The following is a 25067-nucleotide window of genomic DNA, read 5'->3' as shown; positions in this document are numbered from 1 at the left end:
ATAATATACATAAAGAATATTATTTTGTAAAAGAAAACCACATTGAAAAATAACACTTACCTATTTATGATTAAACTATACGCTGAGGTGTAACAAACAATTTTCCAAATTCATCTGGAGTTACTCTGAAATTGAATATTTATTTTTTACATTGAATAATAAAAATTAAATTAGATAAAACAATTTCAATATACTTTCCATTTCAGCATTTTTTCCTAAATATTGAACATTCTTAATAACTTTTTTCTAAGCTACCGATCATCACTTCGCCATCGTACATCTCATCGCTAAAATATTAATAACTTTCATTTAAAAGTCTCAAAAACCCAAAATATTCCATACATTTATATTCCCTTGTTACATACGTGCTAAAAAGATGCAACAGCCCACGCCACGCCAACTATACAACTGAAGCATGCCAAACAAAACCAAAACATTCCTACAACAACAAAAACACATGTGCCTTCATTGAAAACAACGCCTCATCCAGACAAATAAACCATGCGCGAATAATAAACACACACACACAAACCACTGAAAGAACAAAAATAAAAACAACCCCACGCTCAGATATACACAACATCCCCATCACTAGTTACCATTTCTCATTATTGCATTGCATGTTCTCACTCTCAAAAAAATTTCAAGTAACATCATCTTTACATTAAACATATTCCACTTTGACGAGAAAGATCTCTGTACTATGCATTAGTTCATCGCATCTGTCCTCAATTTACTTTAAAAACAACGACGAAACGTTTAACTTCAAATTAGCAAAAACTTCATGAAATGATATCTACTAATTTTTGACGAAAATGTCTATAAATTTAATGACATGTGAACTAAAAATATTTCATTGAGAAATGTTGTACCAACTATTATTAACTATAGGAATTGCCAGTAAGAAATTGCTATCCGCTTTCAAGTTCAATTTTTGTAAAAAAATATTTTCTCATACAAAAACTCTTTATAGTAAATTAAACTTATTATTTAGAAAGTATTTTACATTTCATAAGTAGTTTTATAGTATGACGAAAGAATTTTTAACTACAAGCTAAGAAAATTTTTAAGGAAATTTACATCGAATTTTGTAGGGAATGAACTAAACGATTGCTACTTAAAATTTGTAAATTTTCCTTTCGAGTAGTTAATTTTCGTTGAAGATGCGAAAAATTAAATAAAATTCTGGAAAATTCTTGTAATAAATTATTGTAAAAATCTTCATAAATTTACGAGACACTTTTTTTCTGTGTGGAACAACACTTTTTTTCTTCATATGGGGCCGTTTTGCCGCGATTTCGACCTTCAAACGCTCCAATAACTCCATATAATAGTCACTGTTGATGGTTTTTCCCTTCTCAAGATAATCGATAAAAATTATTCCATGCGCATCCCAAAAACAGAGCCCATTACTTTGCCAGCGGACTTTTGAGTCTTTCCACGCTACGGAGACGGTTCACCGGTCGCTGTCCACTCACCCGACTGTCGATTGGAGTATTGCCAGGTAATTTTTGATTCTTCCCCCCAAATCTTAAGAAAAAAACCCCTAAATTGGTCTAAACTTTTTTCAAAAACCCCCAAAAATTTTAAGTATGTAAATAATACAAAAAGAGGCCCAAAATTTCGTTAAAAATCCTGTAGTGATACACTTAAAAATTAAATTTAACACAAATATATAAACTGAACGAAGATTTTTTCTGAGGAACAAAATTTTAGACAAAATAAGTTTTTTTATGCTAAAAATTTTCTTTTGAAGTAAATAAAAATCATTAGATAAAATCTTTACACCACTTGTCACAAATTCCTGTTCGATTCCTGCTTCGACCGAACACCAAACACACCCTCAAAAAAAATCGCCTCTCTAACATATGTTCCAAACATATTTTGCAGGAAGCACATATATTATTGGATACTGCCGAAACATTAATATGTTTGTTTTATGTGAACATATAATATGTTTGGAAGCATTTTGAGCCCAAAAATATTATATGCTTGGCAGAATTTTCCCCAAAGAAGATTGTGCTCATTCCCTAACATAATTTTCACTTCCACGAAATTTTTTAGTTCTTGGCACTTTTTTCTGTAATACAAATAATGTTGAAGAAATTATTCAATTTTATAATTTTTTTAAATTTTACCTTTCGCCTGGACGGAGAATCGAACCGAGGACCATAGAGTTTGTAAGCCAACACACTACCACTGAGCTACGTAGCTGTTATAGTCACCAGTAGACAATTATCGTTATAAGTTACATTTATATAGCATAGTTTGCAGCGCCCACGAGCCCATGCAAACATAACATTATTTAACAGAAACATACATGTGTTGGCAACGTGGAGCAGTGGTTAGCATGTCTGCCGTACATGCAAAGGGTCGTGGGTTCAATCCCTGCTCCGACCAAACACCATTTTTTTTTTAATTTACACATTTATATTTATACTATATTAAATTTTTATAATGAAACTTCGAAATGTGGGTTATTAAAGATTTACAGTCAGAAACAGTGCTTGATATAAACGAAATGGACTGAGCTTTTGGCTAAGATATTATTTTTTTATTGCAAAAATAACAATTTTGTAATAAAAAACTGGTTTTGGTATAAAAGTTTGAAATTTTGGAAGGAATTCAAAAACTCTAACAAAGGAAGAACGTGGGGTCGAGTATAAACATACATAAATAATTTTAGAATATACATAAATTAAATAATAATTAGGCTTAAATTAAATAATATTTAGACTTAAGCATATACAATTGTTGGCCTTATCATAAAGCAGTTTCCGAAACAACATATAAGCGGTTTCACAGAAATTGCTCTCTTTTGATTCTCTCGCTGTGTTAATTTGATATCTTTCGTCGACCCTCCCGGTTTTTATCTCTATTTCTTTCTCTATACTCTCTCTCTCTGTCGCTCTCTGAATAAAATATCACAACATATATATGTTTACTCGAAATTTGTAAATTTATATATGTTTACATTCACACATATAATTTTTATGAAACATGCATGCCCCAAACATAATATATTCTAACATATTAACATATGTGTTCCAAACATTTAGTGTTAGTTTGAGAATATTACATGTTTGCACTTAAATATATTGTGTTTAAAAATTGTGCCCGAAACACATTTTGTTTATATCGAAACATATGAAAAACATATTTTTCTAACAGTGCAGTTTTTCAGCGGTGGATTATCCCATCTCAGTAATGCTGATGACATTTCTGAGGGTTTCAAAGCTTCTCTAGGTGGTTGCACTGCAATGTGGAACGCCGTTCGGACTCGGCTATAAAAAGGAGGTCCCTTTGCATTGAGCTTAACATGGAATCGGGCAGTGAAACGAGAGAAGTTCACCAGTGTGGTATCACAATGGACTGAATAGTCTAAGTGAGCCTGATACATCGGGCTGCCACCTAACCTAACCTTGTTTTTAATTGTATCAAATATTAACAAGTATATACAGCACTAAGTTCGGCCGGGCCGAATCTTAAATACCCACCACCGTGAACCAAATATTAGGGTTTCCTTTGAAATTTCAGGAGGGCTTGAGGACTTGAGAACACTTCCCGAAGATAAATTTAAAGATTTCAACTATGAGGACTATATCAGATTCTGGATTTATAAGAACCATTTTGTTTGAGTTTTAAAGGAATCATTAACATCTCTTGTAAGTGTGCAAGAAAATTATAAAATAACGTCTTGATTTGAAATCTTAAATCTGTAGAAGTAAAATCTGGAAATTTTACATTGAGTTTCAAGCAATTTTCATGATCAGTGCGCCTTCTACACCCTCAAGAAGTGAAGTCGGTCTATATGGAGTCATTACCAAATGGACCGATAAAAACTTAATCCGATGCACGTTTTTGTGAGCCTAAAATACCAGAATATTTACAATTTCAGGCAAATCAGATAAAAACTACGGTTTCTAGAAGCACAAGAAGTAAAATCGGGAAATCGGTCTATATGGGGGATATACCAAAAAAATGTACCGATACTCACCATTTTCGGCACACCTCTTTATGGTCCTAAAATACCTCTAGATTTCCAATTTCAGACAAATTGGATGAAAACTACGGTTTCTATAAACCCAAGACCCCAAATCGGGATGTCGTTTTATATGGGGACCATACCAAAACATGGACCGAAACTCACAATTTTTGGCACACGTATTTGTGGTCCTACAATACCTCTAGATTTCCAATTTTAGGTAAATTGAATAAAAACTGCGGTTTCTATAAGCCCAAGAAGTAAAATCGGGAGATCGGTCTATATGGGGGCTATACCAAAATATGGACCGATACTCACAATTTTTGGCACACGTATTTGTGGTCTTATAATACATCTAGATTTGCAATTTCAGGTAAATTGAATATAAACTGCGGGTTCTATAAGCCCAAGAAGTAAAATCGGGAGATCGGTCTATATAGGGGCTATACCAAAATATGGACCGATACTCACAGTTTTTGGCACACGTATTTGTGGTCCTATAATACCTCTTGATTTCCAATTTCAGGTAAATAGAATAAAAACTGCGGTTTCTATAAGCCCAAGAAGTAAAATCGGGAGATCGGTCTATATGGGGGCTATACCAAAACATGGACCGATACTCACCATTTTTGGCACACCTCTTTACGGGCATAAAATACCCCTAGATTTCAAATTTCAGGCAAATTGGATAAAAACTACGATTTCTATAAGCCCAAGACCCTAAATCGGGAGGTCGGTTTATATGGGGACTATATCAAAACCTGGACCGATATAGCCCATCTTCGAACTTGACCTGCCTGCAGACAAAAGACGAGTTTGTGCAAAATTTCAGCACGATTGCTTCATTATTGAAGACTGTAGCGTGATTACAACAGACAGACAGACAGACAGACAGACGGACAGACGGACATCGTTATATCGTCTTAGAATTTCTCCCTGATCAAGAATATATATACTTTATATAGTCGGAAATCGATATTTCGATGCGTTACAAACGGAATGACAAACTTATTATACCCCCGTCACCATTCTATGGTGGTGGGTATAAAAATGCCCCTTCAACAGATGCGTTTAAAAAAGAATGTCATTGCATACTTGCTTGTATTTAGGAACATGGGTTGACTTCCTTTATTTTTTTCTCGAAATTCATGCCAGAATTGTTCCAAATTTTTTTGAGAATTCCTCCACTTTATAAGATCTAAGATATTTTTTTACCCCCAAAAATCCCCCCAAATAAATGTTACCCCTAAAAATCCCCCTAAACGTGTAAAAAACCCCTAAATTTGGAGGGGAAAGCCCCAACCAGGCAACACTGCTAAGGAGTGTAGTGATGGAGCCATGTTTCATCCATTGTCACATATCGACGGAAAAACTCGGGTGTATTACGAGTTAACAGCTGCAAACACCGCTCAGAATCATCAACACGTTGTTGTTTTTGGTCAAATGTGAGCTGGCGCGGCACCCATTTTGCACAGAGCTTCCGCATATCCAAATATTGATGAATGATATGACCAACACGTTCCTTTGATATCTTTAAGGCCTCTGCTATCTCGATCAACTTCATTTTACGGTCATTCAAAATCATTTGTGGATTTTTTTGATGTTTTCGTCGGCAACCACCTCTTTCGGGCGTCCACTGCGTTCACCGTCCTCGTGCTCATTTCACCACGTGTTGCATACCAATCAATTATTGTTGATTTCCCTGGGGCAGAGTCCGGAAACTCATTATCAAGCCAAGTTTTTGATTCCACCGTATTTTTTCCCTTCAGCAAACAGTATTTTATCAAAACACGAAATTCCTTTTTTTCCATTTTTTTTTTCACAATAACAAAAGTTGCTTCACAAAAGACGCTCTATCTCACAAACTAATTGACTTACAGACGTCAAATTTTGACACGAATCATTTGAGGGTTGGTACTATATAAAAAGAATATGCATTTAATACTAGCGACGCCATCTATGTGTCAGAGCGGGGACTTATCAGCCAACCTGTTAGTTCAAAGACTAACGGAGGAACGCATATATACAAAATTTAACGACTTTAACGGAGGGACGCATATATACAAAATTTGTGTCCTAAATTTAATGAAAAAATGAAGCGAAGATTATAAACTTTATTTTAATTAAAATTTCATTATTTTAAAGAAATTTGTCCTTAATATTTTGTAAATTTCGCATTCTTAAATTTAGGTTGCGTACTCTAATATGACGTAAATATTTTTTTCAGTGTAGAAATTGGGTTTTTCTTCTTTCATTTCCATAGAAAAACATTTTTTTTTTGCAAAATGAGTGATTACTGCTTTGAAAAATAATAAAGACAGTTTTGCTTTTTTGTAAAACACTTCTGTAAACTATTTGTAAACTATTTGAAATATGGGCAAAAATGAGCGCTACGGCCGCGCTAACCAAAATAGTATTAAAACATTAATTAAAAGCGGGCCAGAGAACGGCTGCGATCTACTTATTATTTCCCTTAGAAAATAAATCTCTGTTTAGGAGTTTTATTTTTTTTCTTCAGAAAATAAAACTTTATTTTTAAGAGTTTCATCCGACCTTTTAAAATAAATAATTTGGAGATATCTTAAACCAAATATAATATAAAATAAAAGTATAAGTACAATGTATTACAAAAAATGATTAATTATCTCACCAGCTTCATATTGGAACTGGAATTACATAATTGATAATAATATATTTTTATATTTTTGTTATTATTATATATTTTTGAAAAATTAATGTTGGCGTGCAATGCGTGTACACCCTCAAAAAAAATCGCTTCTGTAACATATACTCCCAAATACATTTTGCTTCAAGCAGGTAAATTTTTGGGTATTGCCCAAACAGTTATATATTTGGTTTCTTCCAATATACAATATGTTTGAAAGCATATTGGTCTGAACAATATAATATATTTGGGTAGTCTAAGTTCCAAACATTTTGTATTTTTCCATCCAAAGTCAATAATGTTTTCTTCCAAAAAACTATATGTTATTATATGAACATATAATATGTTTGGAAGCATTTTGAGCCCTAAAATATTATATGCTTAGAATAATTTTCTCCCAAAGAAGATTGTGCTCAAAAATGTTTTCTGCCTAATTGTATATTCCATCACATCTTTCTCACTTCCACGAGTTTTTTAGTTCTTAGCACCTTTTTCTGTAATACAAACATTGTAGAAGAAATTATTCAATTTTATATTTTTTTTAATTTTACTTTTTGCCGGACGGGGATTCGAACAGCGGACCACACAGTTTGTAAGCCAGAACACTATCCACTGGGCTACGTAGCTGTTATGGTCATCAATAGATAATTATCGTTATAAGTTAAATTTGTATAGCATAGCTTGCGGCGCCCACGAGCCGATGCAAACATAACATTGTTTAACAGAAACATACATTTGTTAGTGACGTGGATCAGTGGTTGGTACGTCCGCCTGGCAAGTCAAGGGTTCTGGGTTCGATCCCTGCTTCGACCGAACGCCAATTTTTTTTTTATTTTTTTACATATATTCCACTTACGTTCGGAAGATCCCGAAAAACAGTTCAACATTACATACTACTATATTAAATTTTTACTACGAAACTGTAAAGTGTGTCTTATAAAAGACTTAAAGTCAGAAAAGAACAGTGCTTGATATAAACGAAATAACTGAGTTCAAATCAAATATTATTTTTTACTTACTTGAATTCTCCGCTTCTTTGGTTCGGAATCAATACCAAAATTGTTAAAGTAGAGACAAAATCTTTGGAACCGGACATGCTTCTTTTCAGTGTATAGTGCCCTTTCGTTAGTTTTGTGAAGATCCCTTTGTAATTTTTATATTTTCCACTGTTTTTTTTTTTTTAATTTCCTTTGTTTGAATATTTTGACTTACTCGTCCTACGTTTCGATTTGTTTTGACGAAACAAAAAAAGGCAATTGTGCCCATAATGCGAAAATGATAAACAAAACTCATGCTCTTTTTTTAAATGTCTTTTCTCTTGGTTCCGAATGAATATTCTCTCCGAATACTCATTTTAATATTCAACTTAAATAATATTTTCACTTAAGCATGTCAAATTCTTGACGAAGTCTTATATCACAACATATAAAGGGTGATTTGTTAAGAGCTTGATAACTTTTTTTTTTTTTTAAAAACGCATAAAATTTGCAAAATCTCATCGGTTCTTTATTTGAAACGTTAGATTGGTCCATGACATTTACTTTTTGAAGATAATTTCATTTAAATGTTGACCGCGGCTGCGTCTTAGGTGGTCCATTCGGAAAGTCCAATTTTGGGCAACTTTTTCGAGCATTTCGGCCGGAATAGCCCGAATTTCTTCGGAAATGTTGTCTTCCAAAGCTGGAATAGTTGCTGGCTTATTTCTGTAGACTTTAGACTTGACGTAGCCCCACAAAAAATAGTCTAAAGGCGTCAAATCGCATGATCTTGGTGGCCAACTTACCGGTCCATTTCTTGAGATGAATTGTTCTCCGAAGTTTTCCCTCAAAATGGCCATAGAATCGCGAGCTGTGTGGCATGTAGCGCCATCTTGTTGAAACCACATGTCAACCAAGTTCAGTTCTTCCATTTTTGGCAACAAAAAGTTTGTTAGCATCGAACGATAGCGATCGCCATTCACCGTAACGTTGCGTCCAACAGCATCTTTGAAAAAATACGGTCCAATGATTCCACCAGCGTACAAACCACACCAAACAGTGCATTTTTCGGGATGCATGGGCAGTTCTTGAACGGCTTCTGGTTGCTCTTCACTCCAAATGCTGCAATTTTGCTTATTTACGTAGCCATTCAACCAGAAATGAGCCTCATCGCTGAACAAAATTTGTCGATAAAAAAGCGGATTTTCTGCCAACTTTTCTAGGGCCCATTCACTGAAAATTCGACGTTGTTGCAGATCGTTCGGCTTCAGTTCTTGCACGAGCTGTATTTTATACGGTTTTACACCAAGATCTTTGCGTAAAATCTTCCATGTGGTCGAATAACACAAACCCAATTGCTGCGAACGGCGACGAATCGACATTTCACGGTCTTCAGCAACACTCTCAGAAACAGACGCAATATTCTCTTCTGTACGCACTGTACGCATTCGTGTGGTTGGTTTAATGTCCAATAAAGTAAACTGAGTGCGAAACTTGGTCACAATCGCATTAATTGTTTGCTCACTTGGTCGATTATGTAGACCATAAATCGGACGTAAAGCGCGAAACACATTTCGAACCGAACACTGATTTTGGTAATAAAATTCAATGATTTGCAAGCGTTGCTCGTTAGTAAGTCTATTCATGATGAAATGTCAAAGCATGCTGAGCATCTTTCTCTTTGACACCATGTCTGAAATCCCACGTGATCTGTCAAATACTAATGCATGAAAATCCTAACCTCAAAAGAATCACCCTTTATATGTTTAATCCAAATTTGTAAATTTATATTTGTTTATATTCACACATATTATTTTTCCAATCACTTCTAGATTTTGTACGTAATTTCCAGGTTAGATGCAAAGACAATGTTAATAATAAAAATTGGGGAATAATGCATATTGTAGCTTATTATCTTCGAAATGAAAAATAATAGTTTTCTGTGCCAATTAAACAAAAAGTATTGGAGACAACCACAACCACTAAGTTGGAAATAATAATTTCTAATTCGAGTAGGTTGAAAAACTGGGTATTAAGTTTAATTTTACTGAAAACAAAATTTATGTTTTAAATGTCGTAAAATTATATTTTAACGCGGTAACTATTATTTCTATTGTTAGTGTAACTTTCCCAAAAATTACGTGTTTGGACGTTCGTTGTAAGAATTATATGCTTCTGTGCAAAAATTTTGTGTATTAAAAAATTTGTTCATGTAAACATATTAACATGTCTATTGCAAAAACATAATATACTAGTTTTCAAACACAATATTCTTGTACCCACAAATATTGTGTTAAATTTTTTTGTCCCAAACATCTTTTTTTGTATCCAAACATATAAAAAAACACACTTTTTTCCTCCGTGTAGACGACAATATGAGATACTGTTACACTCAAAAAAACGTTTACTTGGATCCAAAGATTTTGACCTCCCCTTAAGGAGTTTGGTATTGATTCCGAGCCAAAGATGCGGCTTCTTTAAAATAAATAAATTTTTAAGCGACCTATCGGGCTTTAAATCTAGGACCAATAAAATTAAAATTAGGATACAGATCTCATTTATCAAATTTTCGTTCTCTTTTCGAGATTTATTAATAAAGGTACTCACGTACAAACAAATGCCAGTTTAAAAATCCAAATTATAACGGATACTTCAAAGTAAAAAATGTTTTCTTAATTCCAAAAAAACTTTAAACCAAAGACGCTAAATCCTCAAAATAAGTCTTAGCCTATATTTGAAGTGTTTTTATCTTAAATCTAAAGTTTCAATATGTCAGTTAATTTAAGGACAATTTCTTTAAATCAAAAATGTGTTTCTTTGCTTTAAGAAAAATTTGCATTAGTCCAAAGACTAACGGAGGGACGCATATATACAAAATTTAACGACTTTAACGGAGGGACGCATATATACAAAATTTGTGTCCTAAATTTAATGAAAAAAAATTTTTGAAGCAAAGATTATAAACTTTATTTTAATTAAAATTTCATTACTTTAAAGAAATTTTTCCTTAATATTTTGTAAATTTCGCATTCTTAAATATAGGTTGCATACTCTAATATCACGTAAATATTTTTTTTAGTGTAGAAATTGCGTTTCTCTTCCTTTCGTTTCCATAGCAAAACATTTTTTTTTGCAAAATGAGTGATTTCTGCTTTGAAAAATAATAAGGACAGTTTTGCTTTTTTGTAAAACACTTCTGTAAACTTTTTGTGAAATATGGGTAAAAATGAGCGCTACGGCCGCGCTAACCAAAATCGTATTAAAACATTAATTAAAAGCGGACCAGAGAACGGCTGCGATCTACTTATTATTTCCCTCAGAAAATAAATCTCTGTTTAGGAGTTTTATTATTTTTTTTTTTTCTTCAGAAAATAAAACTTTATTTTTAAGAATTTAATCCGACCTTTTAAAATAAATAATTTGGAGATATCCTAAGCCACATATAATATAAATAAAAGTATAAGTACAATGTATTACAAAAAATGATTAATTATCTCACCAGCTTCATATTGGAACTGGAATTACATAGTTAATAAAATATATTTTTATGTTTTTGTTATTATATATTTTTGAAAAATTAATTTTGGCGTGCAATGCTTGTACACCCTAAAAAAAATCGCTTCTGTAGCATATACTCCCAAATACATTTTGCTTCAAGCGCGTAAATTTTTGGGTATTGCCCAATCATTTATATATTTGGTTTCTTCCAATATATAATATGTTTGAAAGCATATTGGTCTAAACAATATAATATGTTTGGGTAGATTAGGTTAGGTTAGGTTTGGTGGCAGCCCGATGTATCAGTCCATTGTGATACCACATTGGTGAACTTCTCTCTTATCACTGAGTGCTGCCCGATTCCATGTTAAGCTCAATGACAAGGGACCTCCTTTTTATAGCCGAGTCCGAATGGCGTTGGGTAGTCTAAGTTCCAAACATATTGTATTTTTCCATCCAAAGTCAATAATGTTTTCTTCCAAAAAACTATATGTTATTATGTGAACATATAATATGTTTAGAAGCATTTTGAGCCCAAAAATATTATATGCTTAGAAGAATTTTCTCCCAAATAAGATTGCGCTCAAAAAATTTTTTCCATCACATCTTTCTCACTTCCACGAGTTTTTTAGTTCTTAGCACCTTTTTCTGTAATACAAACATTGTAGAAGAAATTATTCAATTTTATATATATATATATTTTTTTTTTAATTTTACCTTTTGTCGGACGGGGTTTCGAACAGCGGACCACACGGTTTGTAAGCCAGCACACTATCCACTGGGCTACGTAGCTGTTATGGTCATCAATAGATAATTATCGTTATAAGTTAAATTTGTATAGCATAGCTTGCGGCGCCCACGAGCCGATGCAAACATAACATTGTTTAACAGAAACATACATTTGTTAGTGACGTGGATCAGTGGTTGGTACGTCCGCCTTGCATGCCAAGGGTCCTGGGTTCGATCCCTGCTTCGACCGAACGCCAAAACCATATATTCCACATACGTTCGGAAGATCCCGAAAAATTAATCAACATTACATACTTCTACTTGAGCCAAAGATGCGGCTTCTTTAAAATAAAGAAATTTGTTAGCGACCTATCTGGCTTAAATCTAGGAGCAATAAAATTAAAATTAGGATGCAGATCTAATTTATCAAATTTTCGTTCTCTTTTCGAGATTTATTAATAAAGGTACTCACGTACAAACAAATGCCAGTTTAAAAATCCAAATTATAACGGATACTTCAAAGTAAAAAATCTAAAGTTTCAATTTGTCAGTTAATTTAAAGACAATTTCTTTAAATCAAAAATGTGTTTCTATACTTTAAAAAAAATTGCATTAGTTCAAAGTCCTGGGTTCGATCCCTGCTTCGACCGAACGCCAAAAAACATATATTCCACATACGTTCGTAAGATCCCGAAAAATTAATCAACATTACATACTTCTACTTGAGCCAAAGATGCGGCTTCTTTAAAATAAAGAAATTTGTTAGCGACCTATCTGGCTTTAAATCTAGGAGCAATAAAATTAAAATTAGGATGCAGATCTAATTTATCAAATTTTCGTTCTCTTTTCGAGATTTATTAATAAAGGTACTCACGTACAAACAAATGCCAGTTTAAAAATCCAAATTATAACGGATACTTCAAAGTAAAAAATCTAAAGTTTCAATATGTCAGTTAATTTAAAGACAATTTCTTTAAATCAAAAATGTGTTTCTATACTTTAAAAAAAAATTGCATTAGTTCAAAGACTAACGGAGGGACGCATATATACAAAATTTAACGACTTTAACGGATGGACGCATAAATACAAAATCTGCGTCCTAAATTTAATGAAAAAAATTGTTGAAGCAAAGATTATAAACTTTATTTTAATTAAAATTTCTTTTTTTTTTTGAAGAAATTTGTCCTTAATATTTTGTAAATTTCGCATTCTTAAAGTTAGGTTGCATACTCTAATATCACGTAAATATTTTTTTCAGTGTAGAAATTGCGTTTCTCTTCCTTTCGTTTCCATAGCAAAACATTTTTTTTGCAAAATGAGTGATTTCTGCTTTGAAAAATAATAAGGACAGTTTTGCTTTTTGTAAAACACTTCTGTAAACTTTTTGTGAAATATGGGTAAACATGAGCACTACTAACCAAAATAGTATTAAAACATTAATTAAAAGCGGGCCAGAGAACGGCTGCGATCTATTTATTATTTCCCTCAGAAAATAAATCTCTGTTTTATTTTTTTTTTCTTCAGAAAATAAAACTTTATTTTTAAGAGTTTAACCTGACCTTTTAAAATGGAGATATCCTAAACCAAATATAATATAAAATAAAAGTACAATGTATTACAAAAAGTGATTAAAAAATGATAACATAATTGATAATAATATATTTTTATATTGTTGTTATTATTATATATTTTTGAAAAATTTATGTTGGCGTGCAATGCTTGTACACCCTCAAAAAAAAAAAATCGCTTCTGTAACATATACTCCCAAATACATTTTGCTTCAAGCACGTAAATTTTTGGGTATTGCCCAAACATTTATATATTTGGTTTCTTCCAATATATAATATGTTTGAAAGCATATTGGTCTAAACAATATAATATGTTTGGGTAGATTAGGTTAGGTTAGGTTTGGTGGCAGCCCGATGCATCAGTCCATTGTGATACCACATTGGTGAACTTCTCTCTTATCACTGAGTGCTGCCCGATTCCATGTTAAGCTCAATGACAAGGGACCTCCTTTTTATAGCCGAGTCCGAACGGCGTTGGGTAGTCTAAGTTCCAAACATTTGGTATTTTTCCATCCAAAGTCAATAATATATATGTGAACATATAATATGTTTGGAAGCATTTTGAGCCCAAAAATATTATATGCTTAGAAGAATTTTCTCCCAAAGAAGATTGTGCTCAAAATTTTTTTTCCATCACATCTTTCTCACTTCCACGAGTTTTTTAGTTCTTAGCACCTTTTTCTGTAATACAAACACTGTAGAAGAAATTATTCAATTTTATATATATTTTTTTAAATTTTACCTTTTGCCGGACGGGGTTTCGAACAGCGGACCACACAGTTTGTAAGCCAGCACACTATCCACTGGGCTACGTAGCTGTTATGGTCATCAATAGATAATTATCGTTATAAGTTAAATTTGTATAGCATAGCTTGCGGCGCCCACGAGCCGATGCAAACATAACATTGTTTAACAGAAACATACATTTGTTAGTGACGTGGATCAGTGGTTGGTACGTCCGCCTGGCAAGCCAAGGGTTCTGGGTTCGATCCCTGCTTCGACCGAACGCCAATTTTTTTTTTTTTTACATATATTCCACATACGTTCGGAAGATCCCGAAAAACTGTTCAATAAACTGTAAAGTGTGTCTTATAAAAGACTTAAAGTCAGAAAAGAACAGTGCTTGATATAAACGAAATAACTGAGTTCAAATCAAATATTATTTTTTTTATTGCAAAAATAAAATTTTTGTAACAAAAAAAGGTTTTTTGTATCAAGTTTGAAATTTACCAAGAAATTCAAAAATGTCAACTTGACTTTAATAATAATTAATGAAATTGTCTGAAATTTGTTCCATTTTTGTATCTTGACTACAAAGCAAAAAATCGTTCAAAAATAAGACATGTTTTTCAACACTTTTTTTAAAGACATCTTTACTTGAAACATAGCGTAATTTCTACTGAAAGTCTTGTTTTAACGGACTTTGATAGCATATGAAAAAACTGAAAAAGCGAAAAATTCAAATTTGCTTCGTAGAGTCAAGTACAAAAAACCCAAATTTAAAAAAGAATTGCGTCTTAAAAGTATCCTTACTTGAATTCTCCGCTTCTTTGGCTCGCAATCAATACCAAAATTGTTAAAGTAGAGACAAAATCTTTGGAACCGGGCATGTTTTTTTCAGTGTATAGTGCCCTATCGTTAGTTTTATGAAGATCCCTTTGTAATTTTTATATTTTCCACTTTTTTTTTTTAATTTCCTTTGTTTGAATATTTTGACTTACTCGTCCTATGTTCCGATTTGTTTTGACGAAACAAAAAAAGGCAATTGTGCCCATAATGCGAAAATGATAAACAAAACTCATGCTCTTTTTTTAAATGTCTTTTCTCTTGGTTCCGAATGAATATTCTCTCCGAATACTCATTTTAATATTCAAATTAAATAATATTTTCACTTAATCATATCAAAATTTTGACGATGTCTTATATCACAACATATATATGTTTAATCCAAATTTGTAAATTTATATTTGTTTATATTCACACATATTATTTTTCCAATCACTTATAGATTTTGTACGTAATATCCAGTTTAGATGCAAAGACGACGTTAATAATAAAAATAGGGGAATAATGCATATTGTAGCTTATTATCTTCGAAATGAAAAATAATAGTTTTCTGTGCCAATTAAACAAAAAGTATTGGTGACAACCACAACCACTAAATTGGAAATAATAATTTCTAATTCGAGTAGGTTGAACAACTGGATATTAAGTTTAATTTTAGTGAAAACAAAATGTATGTTTTAAATGTCGTAAAATTATATTTTAACGCGGTAAGTATTATTTCTATTGTTAGGTTAGGTTAGGTTAAAGTGGCAGCCCGATTAAGATTCAGGCTCACTTAGACTATTCAGTCCATTGTGATACCACATTAACTAAAAGTACCGATTACATATGGGCACTTCTAGTTTTAACCGCTGAACCTTCTTGATTATTTTTCTTTGTTGAACCAACCAGATTGTTCCAAAAACATTAGCAGACTGCTTAAGTTAACGTTTTCCAGATCCGCCAGTAATCTGAAGCTACACCCTCAAAAAAAATCGCTTCTTTAACATATGTTCCAAACATATTTTGCAGGAAGCACATATATTATTGCATACTGCCGAAACATTAATATTTTTGTTTTATGTGAACATATTATATGTTTGGAAGCACTTTGAGCCAAAAATATTATATGCTTGGAAGAATTTTTCCCAAACACGATTGTGCTCATTCCCTAACATACTCGTAATTTTCACTTCCACGAAATTTTTTAGTTATTGGCACCTTTTTCTGTAATACAAATAATGTTGAAGAAATTATTCACTTTTATAAATTTTTTAAATTTTACCTTTCGCCTGCACGGAGAATCGAACCGAGGACCATACAGTTTGTAAGCCAACACTCTATCCACTGGGCTACGTAGCTGTTATAGTCACCAGTAGATAATTATCGTTTTAAGTTACATTTATATAGCATAGTTTGCAGCGCCCACGAGCCCATGCAAACATAACATTATTTAACAGAAACATACATTTGTTTGCCGCGTGGAGCAGTGGTTAGCATGTCTGCCTTGCATGCAAAGGGTCGTGGGTTCAATCCCTGATCCGACCGAACTTTTTTTTGTTTCTTTTTTTTTTTTAATTTACACGTTTATATTTATACTATATTAATTTTTTTTAAATGAAACTTCGAAATGTGTGTTATTAAAGATTTATAGTCAGTAACAGTGCTTGATATAAACGAAATTGACTGATTTTTGCTTAAAATATTATTTTTTATTGCAAAAATAACAATTTTTTAATAAAAAACTGTTTATGTACAAAACTTTAAAATTTGGAAGGAATTCAAAAACTAACAAAAGAACGTGGAGTCGAGTATAAACATACATACATAATTTTATAATATAAACATAAATTTATTTAGGAGTGAACAGTTTTTTTACTAGCATTTAACACCATCGCTCTAAAATTCCTTTTATTTTTCTTTAATAATTCATTTTAAAGAAAATAAACTTTTTAAATTGTTTTAGCTGCAAAACTCGAACTTAATGCCCGCTTTTATATTTGATGGTGTCCGTCAACTCCTCGTGGACTACTTTTTAATAAAGAGGAACTAAAGTTTGTTTTTTTTACATTTTACTGTGTAATTTTTCACTATTTCCTCCTTATTTCATTTTACTGTCCCAACTCTAAAAAGAGTAGAATGCCCTTTCGTTATTTTTATGAAGACCCCTGATTTATTTTAACGAAAAATTGTGCCCATAATGCCAAAATGATAAACAAAACACATGTTCACACATGCATAAAATGCTGCTCTCAAGGCGAAAACATATGCAGTTTGTTTTTCAAATGTCTATTCTCTTGGTTCCGAATGTCTATTCTCTTTATTCAAATTAAATAATATTTAGACTTAAGCATATCAAATTTTTGGCCTGATCATAAAACAGTTTTCCGAAACAACATACAAGCGGTTTCACAGAATTTGTTGTCTTTTGATTCTTTCGCTGTGTTATGTTGATATCTTTCGTCAACTCTCCCGGTTTCCAACTCTATTTCTCTCTCTATACTCTCTCTGTCGCTTTGAATAAAATATCACAACATATATATGATTACTCGAAATTTGTAAATTTATATATGTTTGCATTCACACATATTATTTTTATGAAACATTCATGCCCCAAACATAATATATTCTAACATATTAACATAGATGTCCCAAACATTTAGTGTTAGTTTAGGAACATTACATGTTCGCACTTAAATATATTGTGGTTTAAAATCGTGCCCGAAACACATTTTGTTTATATCGGAACATATGAAAAACATATTTTTCTAACAGTGTATATGCTCCTAAAAGTTGCTTGCGCTTTACACAAAATGCAGGACACTCACACAAGAGGTGTTTAATTGACTCCTTTTGAGGCCGTCACGGAACTACCAGCAGCTCAAAATCCCTTGTTCTAGGTCAAATTATGAGAATAATAACCCAATACTTCGTCTGTTCTCCCAATTCAATAAGTATTTCTTCTTACTGGACCTATCTGAAAATCATACCACACTTAAGCGTAAAGTAATACTATTTTTAAATGCATAATGTTATTTGTATATATGTATTTATAGAATTAGTCTGTAAGAATTATTTAATCTATAGACTTAATAAAAAAAAACTCATCCGCTTCGCAGTTCCCGGGTATGTTCCAGGCACCCATATTAGGTGAATATTGTACTGCTCAGCCATCTCATTGAGAGATTTGCGGCAGTCGATGGCCGTTTTCGAGTTGAGGAACACAGAGTCCAAGGATTTTATTGCAGGTTGACTGTCTGAGTATATATTAATGTCCACATTTTTTGGAACATTACTTCTCAGCCAATTCGCCACCTCTCTTATTGCTAATATTTCAGCCTGAAAAACACTACAGTGATTAGGTAATCTCTTCGCTATTCGAAGTTCCAGATCATTAGAATATACTCCGAAACCCACTTGTCCATCCAATTTGGAGCCATCAGTGTAGAAATCTATATATTCATTATTCCCCGGGGTCTGTGTGCACCACGCCTCACTGTTGGGGATTAGAGTCTCAAACTTTTTGTCGAAAAGTGGACTCACCAAAGTGTTATCCACTACGTTAGGCACATCTGGCATTATTTTGAGGACAGAACTGTGACCGTAACGTTTTTCCGACCACAGCGATAGTTCGCGCAACCGCACAGCCGTTGTTGCAGCTGATTGTTTGGCCAAAATGTCTAAAGGCAATAGATGCAGCATGACATTAAGGGAATTTGTTCCTGTCTTGCTGAATGCGCCTGAGATACTTGTTGGCTGGTGAAGTGCCGACCACCACACTACAACACCATATAGCATTATAGGTCTAACCACGGCCGTGTATAGCCAATGCACAAATTTTGGTTTTTGTCCCCATTTTTGTCCTATTGCCTTTTTGCACGAGTACAAAGCTACCGTTGCTTTTCTCGCCCTTTCTTCAATAATAAGCTTAAAGTTCAGCTTCCTGTCCAAAATAACGCCAAGGTATTTTGCACACTCACCAAAGGGAATTTTAATACCTCCTAAGGAAATGGGCCTAACCGTGGGAGTTTTACGATCTTTGCAGTACATGACTAGTTCTGTCTTTGCAGGATTTACCCCAAGACCATTGTCTTTCGCCCATTTCTCAGTCATCCGGAGGGCCCTCTGAATAATATCTCTGATTGTGGATGGGAATTTTCCCCTGACTGCTAGAGCAACATCATCTGCGTATGCCACCACTTTTATCCTTTCTTTTTCTAGGGTAACCAGAAGGTTATTTAAAGCAACATTCCAAAGAAGAGGTGATGGTTAGGTTAGGTTAAAGTGGCAGTCCGATTAAGATTCAGGCTCACTTAGACTATTCAGTCCATTGTGATACCACATTAACTAAAAGTACCTATTACATATGGACACTTCTAGTTTTAACCGCTGAACCTTCTTGATTATTTTTCTTTGTTGAACCAACCAGATTGATCCAAAAACATTAGCAGACTGCTTAAGTTAACGTTTTCCAGATCCGCCAGTAATCTGAAGCTATATGCTCCTAAAAGTTGCTTGCGCTTTACACAAAATGCAGGACACTCACACAAGAGGTGTTTAATTGATTCTTTTTCCTCCGCATCATGACACCTCATACAATAGTCATTATACTTCGCGCCAATAGATTTTGCAAAATCGGCTATCAGGCAGCGACCCGTTATAGCAGATATCAGGAGTGATATCTGACGTCTCGAGAACATTAGCATATCTAGTGTGCGGTTTAAGTTGAAATGGGGCCATATTTGCTTGGTGTCGTTACAACCCTTGCAATTCTCCCATCGAACATTTGCCATCATAGCAGCCTTCTCACGCAGCATGAGCTTGCAGGTAGCTAGGGGCATACCAACAAATTCTAGTTATTCATGGATCAAATACTTCTCGAAATGCTCTAGTATCAAGGGGTGTTCCCGAAGATTCTGTTTTGAGACCTTTGTTGTTTTCATTATATACGAATGGCCTGCCGAGACACTTACAGTTTTGCCATGTACATATGTATACAGACGATCTGCAAATATATACACCCAAAAAATTTTGTTACTCATAATAGCAAAAATGTTTGCTAAAACAGCAGATTTTGGGACAGCAGTAGCAGGTAGTTTTTTCAGCAAACATTCGTTAGTTGAAACAGCAAACATTTTTTACAGCTAAACTAGCAAATAAATGCTCCTGAATTAGCAAACTTGTTTGCTAAAAATTTTTGACAAACATCGCTGCTGAAATAGCATACTGCGTTAGTTGAAATAGCTAACATTTTTACTGCTTAACAACTACAAATGTTTGTTGCAACAAAATTTGTCGTTTTTAACGATATGTTGAAATGAAACCCGTAAATCATTTAACACAATAACTTCTACATTTATTAAATGTGTGAAATAAATTCAATTCCATCGAAGTTGAGTTGAAGTGTTGTACAAGATTTATTTACGTTTATTTTTCTTCTTTGGCCTTATACACGCGGATAAAACATAACAATCTGTAATGAAAAGAAGTTGGAAAAAGCAATTAGTAACTACACTAGTTTACACTACAATTTACATTTTATTAGAGGTTGCTTTTTATGTATTTTCATCAAGTGAATTCGAAAATTAAGGTTAAAAATTTTTTAATGAAACAGTTTTTGAGATATACTTATATATATTTTTGTCCTTTTTCATTAGAAAAATCATTTCTCGAGTTAAAAATGTACGATTAATTTATCACAGATCGATTATATCGATCTGTGATAAATCAAGTGGTTCAAAATATATTTAAAAAAGGGCACATTTTCAAAATATATGCTTATAACTTTATCATTTTTCTTCTAATCTTATTCTTACGTTAAAGTATCACCTTTACGAGCATAAAGAAAAACCGGACGTTATTTCACTTTTCCACCGGCACAGAATCACTGTAAAACATGATGAAAATGTGCTCAATTTTTATCGATATATTTAGAACCACTTAACTTTTCACATATTCAACGATATAAGCGGACATTTCTAGCTTGAGATATGATTCTCGCGTCTAGTAAAAAACTAAAAATGTAAGTATATCTCAAAACGAGTTGCATATAAAAATTTAACTTCTATATTCGAATTCAGGAGATGAAAATACATAAAAAAAAACACCTCACATCAAATATACTTCACAAAAATTTTATTTTGTAAACTATTTTTATTTATAGGTATTGTATTGAACGACGTCATCAAAGTTCAAATAGGTACTTTTAGCAAAAATTAAAATGGTTAAAACTAAAAGCATACATTATTCTCTTAAGGCCGTATTTAGTAAAATAGCAAGGTTGTAATGTTATCCTGGTTTTAATACTCACATTTAAGGTGCCAATTGTGAAACATTTTATTTTAGGCCCACTTTGACTATTCAGTCCCTCATGATACAGCAGTGTTGAACTTCTCTCTTGTCACTGAGTGAGGAAGCTAAAAGACAAGGAATCTCCTTTTAATAGCCGAGGGAGCCACCGTGGTGCAATGGTTAGCATGCCCACCTTGCATACACAAGGTCGCGGGTTCGATTCCTGCTTCGACCGAACACCAAAAAGTTTTTCAGCGGTGGATTATCCCACCTCAGTAATGCTGGTGACATTTCTGAGGGTTTCAAAGCTTCTCTAAGTGGTTTCACTCCAATGTGGAACGCCGTTCGGACTCGGCTATAAAAAGGAGGTCCCTTGTCATTGAGCTTAACATGGAATCGGGCAGCACTCAGTGATAAGAGAGAAGTTCACTAATGTGGTAGCACAATGGACTGAATAGTCTAAGTGAGCCTGATACATCGGGCTGCCACCTAACCTAACCTAACCTATCCTTTAATAGCCGAGCCTGAACACCATTTCCCATTGCGATGAAAAATTTAGAGTAGGTTTGAAACACTCAGAAATGTCACCAACATTCCAGAGGGAGTAATCCACCGTTGCAAAACTTTATAATGTTATAAAGTCGAAACTAGGATTGAATCCATAACCGTTTGTATGCAATTTTCCAATCTAAAAATTATAAAACAAAATGTCTTTCAAAGGAATACAATATTATACAATTCAATACTTACCAAACAACACAAAATAATTTTTCTATTTTCCCGGCTTGTCTCGTGTTTTCGTTTAAAAGTGATGCTTTGACGTTGACATTTGTCAAAACCAACATTGGGTCTGTTCGCGTACTTTTCTAGCGATATCCAATAAAAACTAGCGAAAGAGTAAATGTGCATTTTACTCTCTTTGCTTAAAATTGCTGAAAAGTACGCGAATGCAATCCAGTAACTAGAGAAAAGTAATCGTAAAGTAAGAATTAGCGGCTAAAGGTGAGTATTAAGTTCGAGTTTAGCCGCTAAAATCGCCATTTTTTCACGATTACTTTTCTCTAATAATACTTTTTAAGGAATACAAATTTTTGAAAACTTGCTTTGGGCTATTCCCCATCAAGTTATAATAAAATCTGCAACAAATATGGATAATTTTATGCCTTTTTTACTGTTTTAGTTTTCGCTTTAGTGAAAAAAGTCGAACTTAATACTCACCTTAAACTCGAACCCACCTTAAAATGTAAATAACTAAAAAGTGTTGCTTGTTCACAAATGTTATTGCACAATCAAAAAATACTAATTGTTTTTAACGTTTGAAGTTTTATAATGTGTACCAGTTTACTATTGTCCATTTGACTGGAGAGACTTTATAATTTTATTCGGATCAGCAGAAAATTTCAGCAAACTACTTACTTTTCTGCAGTATGTCTGCTGTTCCAAAATAACAGATTGTTTGCTGTTTTAGCAAAAAATCTGCTAAAACAGCAGGAATTTGTTTGCTGAAAAACAGCAGACAGCGTTAGCTATTAACAACAGACTTTTTTTCTATGAGTGTACAAGTTGTCCAATTTCGGAGATTGATTATAGGCAATATAAATAGGGACTTAAAAAGTATTAGTGATTGGATAACTGCAAATGGACTGTTCATAAACAGCGCAAAATCTAAGTGTTTAGTCATACATACACACACAAAATTATCACCAAAATTTTTTCAATTAAACACTTAATTGAATTTGGAAACGGATTCAATTAATATGTTAATTGATTCAATTAATTATTTAATCAAATCCGAATAAAATCCAATTAAAAAAATGATTGATATTTGTTACGTTTCCAATTAAAATATTAATTGATTCAATCAATTTGTTAATTAATTCGGAAATAATTTTCAATTACAAACGTGATTGAATTTTTTTCCGTTTCCAATTACATATGTGATTGATCCAATTTGTGATTGAAATTTTTAATTTTTTCTAATTTTTCTAATTTTTAGCAATGGAAAGAGCGAAAAGAGAACAAGAGAATGGGTATTTATTCAACAATGTATGATGGAGAGATCAGTCTGTGGAAGTAACTCGTAACGAACGGTTGGGTTTTTGTTTTTCGCGTAAATTGAAAAACATGATTGGCGACACTCTGTCTGCTGCTTTCAAAATGTGTGCATAAATATTTTGAACGCAACAACAAATCATAGCAAAGGGTTGAAATAAATAAAGTGTGCAACAACAAACGGACACGTGGTAAAGGTTTGAAAAAAATATATGACAGAACGCATTTGAAATTACCTGTGTTTGTGTTTTGTGGTATTGTAAAAATGGAAAACAATCTACGTTTATTGAAGGTAAAAAATTGTGAAATGTGAATACCGTTTTCCATTGAAGCCTGTTTACATTAAACGGACTAAAATAATATATTTTTTATTCATTTCTTTTAGTGACCAATTTTATTTCGTGAAATTGACCAATCAATCCCATCAACTCCATCATTTTATCAAATATATAATAATATGTTTTCAATAAAAAAGTGGGTACCGTATTGATCTTTTAAAATTATAAATTTTTTTCACTCCTAGTTTTCTTAAAACCAAGAGCGGTATGGGTTTGTTGGAAGATTCACCTTGAAGTTGCGAAGTAGCGTTGGCATTAAATTGCATTTTTGTTTTACCTGTCTTTTTCAGTTTGAACCCAAGTAGAGAGCAGTATATCTGGTATATAAACTAATGAGCTGAATTATGTAATGGTAAAAAAGTTCTTTCTTTTGGATTTAAAAATATGAAAAATATCCGATAATAATAAAAATATGTATTTTCCATTTATATTTTTTCTATTTCCAGAATTTGCAAAGTATCATCAATATAATACCAAATATTACATTGCTTTCCAATTATTTTTGTCTTTGATTGGTTCAAATTTTAATAGACGATTTTAATGTGTGGAAATTTTGGAAAGGAATTGTTACTAAAATTAAATTACCGAGCTCCTTAATACACCTTTTTATGCTAAAAGACTACAACTGCAAAAGAAGATTATAAATCTGCAACCTGGAACTAAGAATTGAACTTGATATTCTATGCAGGTAATGTTTAACTAAATTAACTTTTAGTTGTACAAAATTAAGTTCTAATTATTCTGTATACTTTCAAAAAAATTAATTTAGCTTACAGGCTGCTGAATTATTGGAAATCTAGGCGCATCTACATATTAGAAGGAACATGCTAACATGGTTATTATTATAAGGAAGATAATGATTTATATAATTTATTTTTTCACCCTATAGTTGTTATTGATAGTAGTTGTATTTGTAAGTTATGTTAGAACAAAACACAAATGACAAGAACCAAATTTATTTGTCTATTGCATAATTCAAATAATAATAAAATATTAAATATGTTTTATAAGAAACACATATTTTCTTTTATTTCAAAAGAAAAAAACTAAATACGATTTTGGGTTCGCAATATATAATTTTTTTGATCGAAATTTATAGCCAATTTCAATTAATTATTTAATTGAATGAATCAAATAGTTGATTGATTTTTGTCGCGAAATTAATTAAAATTTTAATTGATTCAATTAAAACTGTGATTGAATTTTATGTTAAAAATCAATCACGTTTTTAATTGATTCAATCACACAATTAATTGATTCCGTGACAAAAGTCAATTAAATTTTTAATTAAAAATCGTGTTGGTTTTCAATCAAAATGGGTGATTGATACTATCATTTTCGTGATTGAAGACATTTCAATTAAAAAAATGATTGAATCCGCGATTTTCGTGATTGAAATCAAAAAATTTTTTTTTGTGT

General features: G+C 32.6%; 1 protein-coding gene and 1 long non-coding RNA gene across 2 annotated transcripts in view; one reads left to right on the top strand and one right to left on the bottom strand.

The window, feature by feature from the left end:
• The window catches only part of LOC142221542 (tetratricopeptide repeat protein 21B-like), a 420560-nt gene that overhangs the window by 171176 nt on the left and 224317 nt on the right, over positions 1–25067 (top strand). The window lies entirely within an intron of this gene.
• Positions 20302–22066, bottom strand: LOC142221548 (uncharacterized). The gene is made up of 3 exons (XR_012718107.1): positions 22009–22066; positions 21278–21946; positions 20302–20440 (listed from the first exon to the last, which is right to left on the bottom strand). It is a non-coding gene; the product is annotated as an uncharacterized LOC142221548 (long non-coding RNA).

Source organism: Haematobia irritans, chromosome 1 (assembly GCF_050003625.1).
Source record: "Haematobia irritans isolate KBUSLIRL chromosome 1, ASM5000362v1, whole genome shotgun sequence".
Lineage (NCBI taxonomy): Eukaryota > Metazoa > Arthropoda > Insecta > Diptera > Muscidae > Haematobia > Haematobia irritans.
This window is presented reverse-complemented; position numbering and strand designations above follow the sequence as displayed.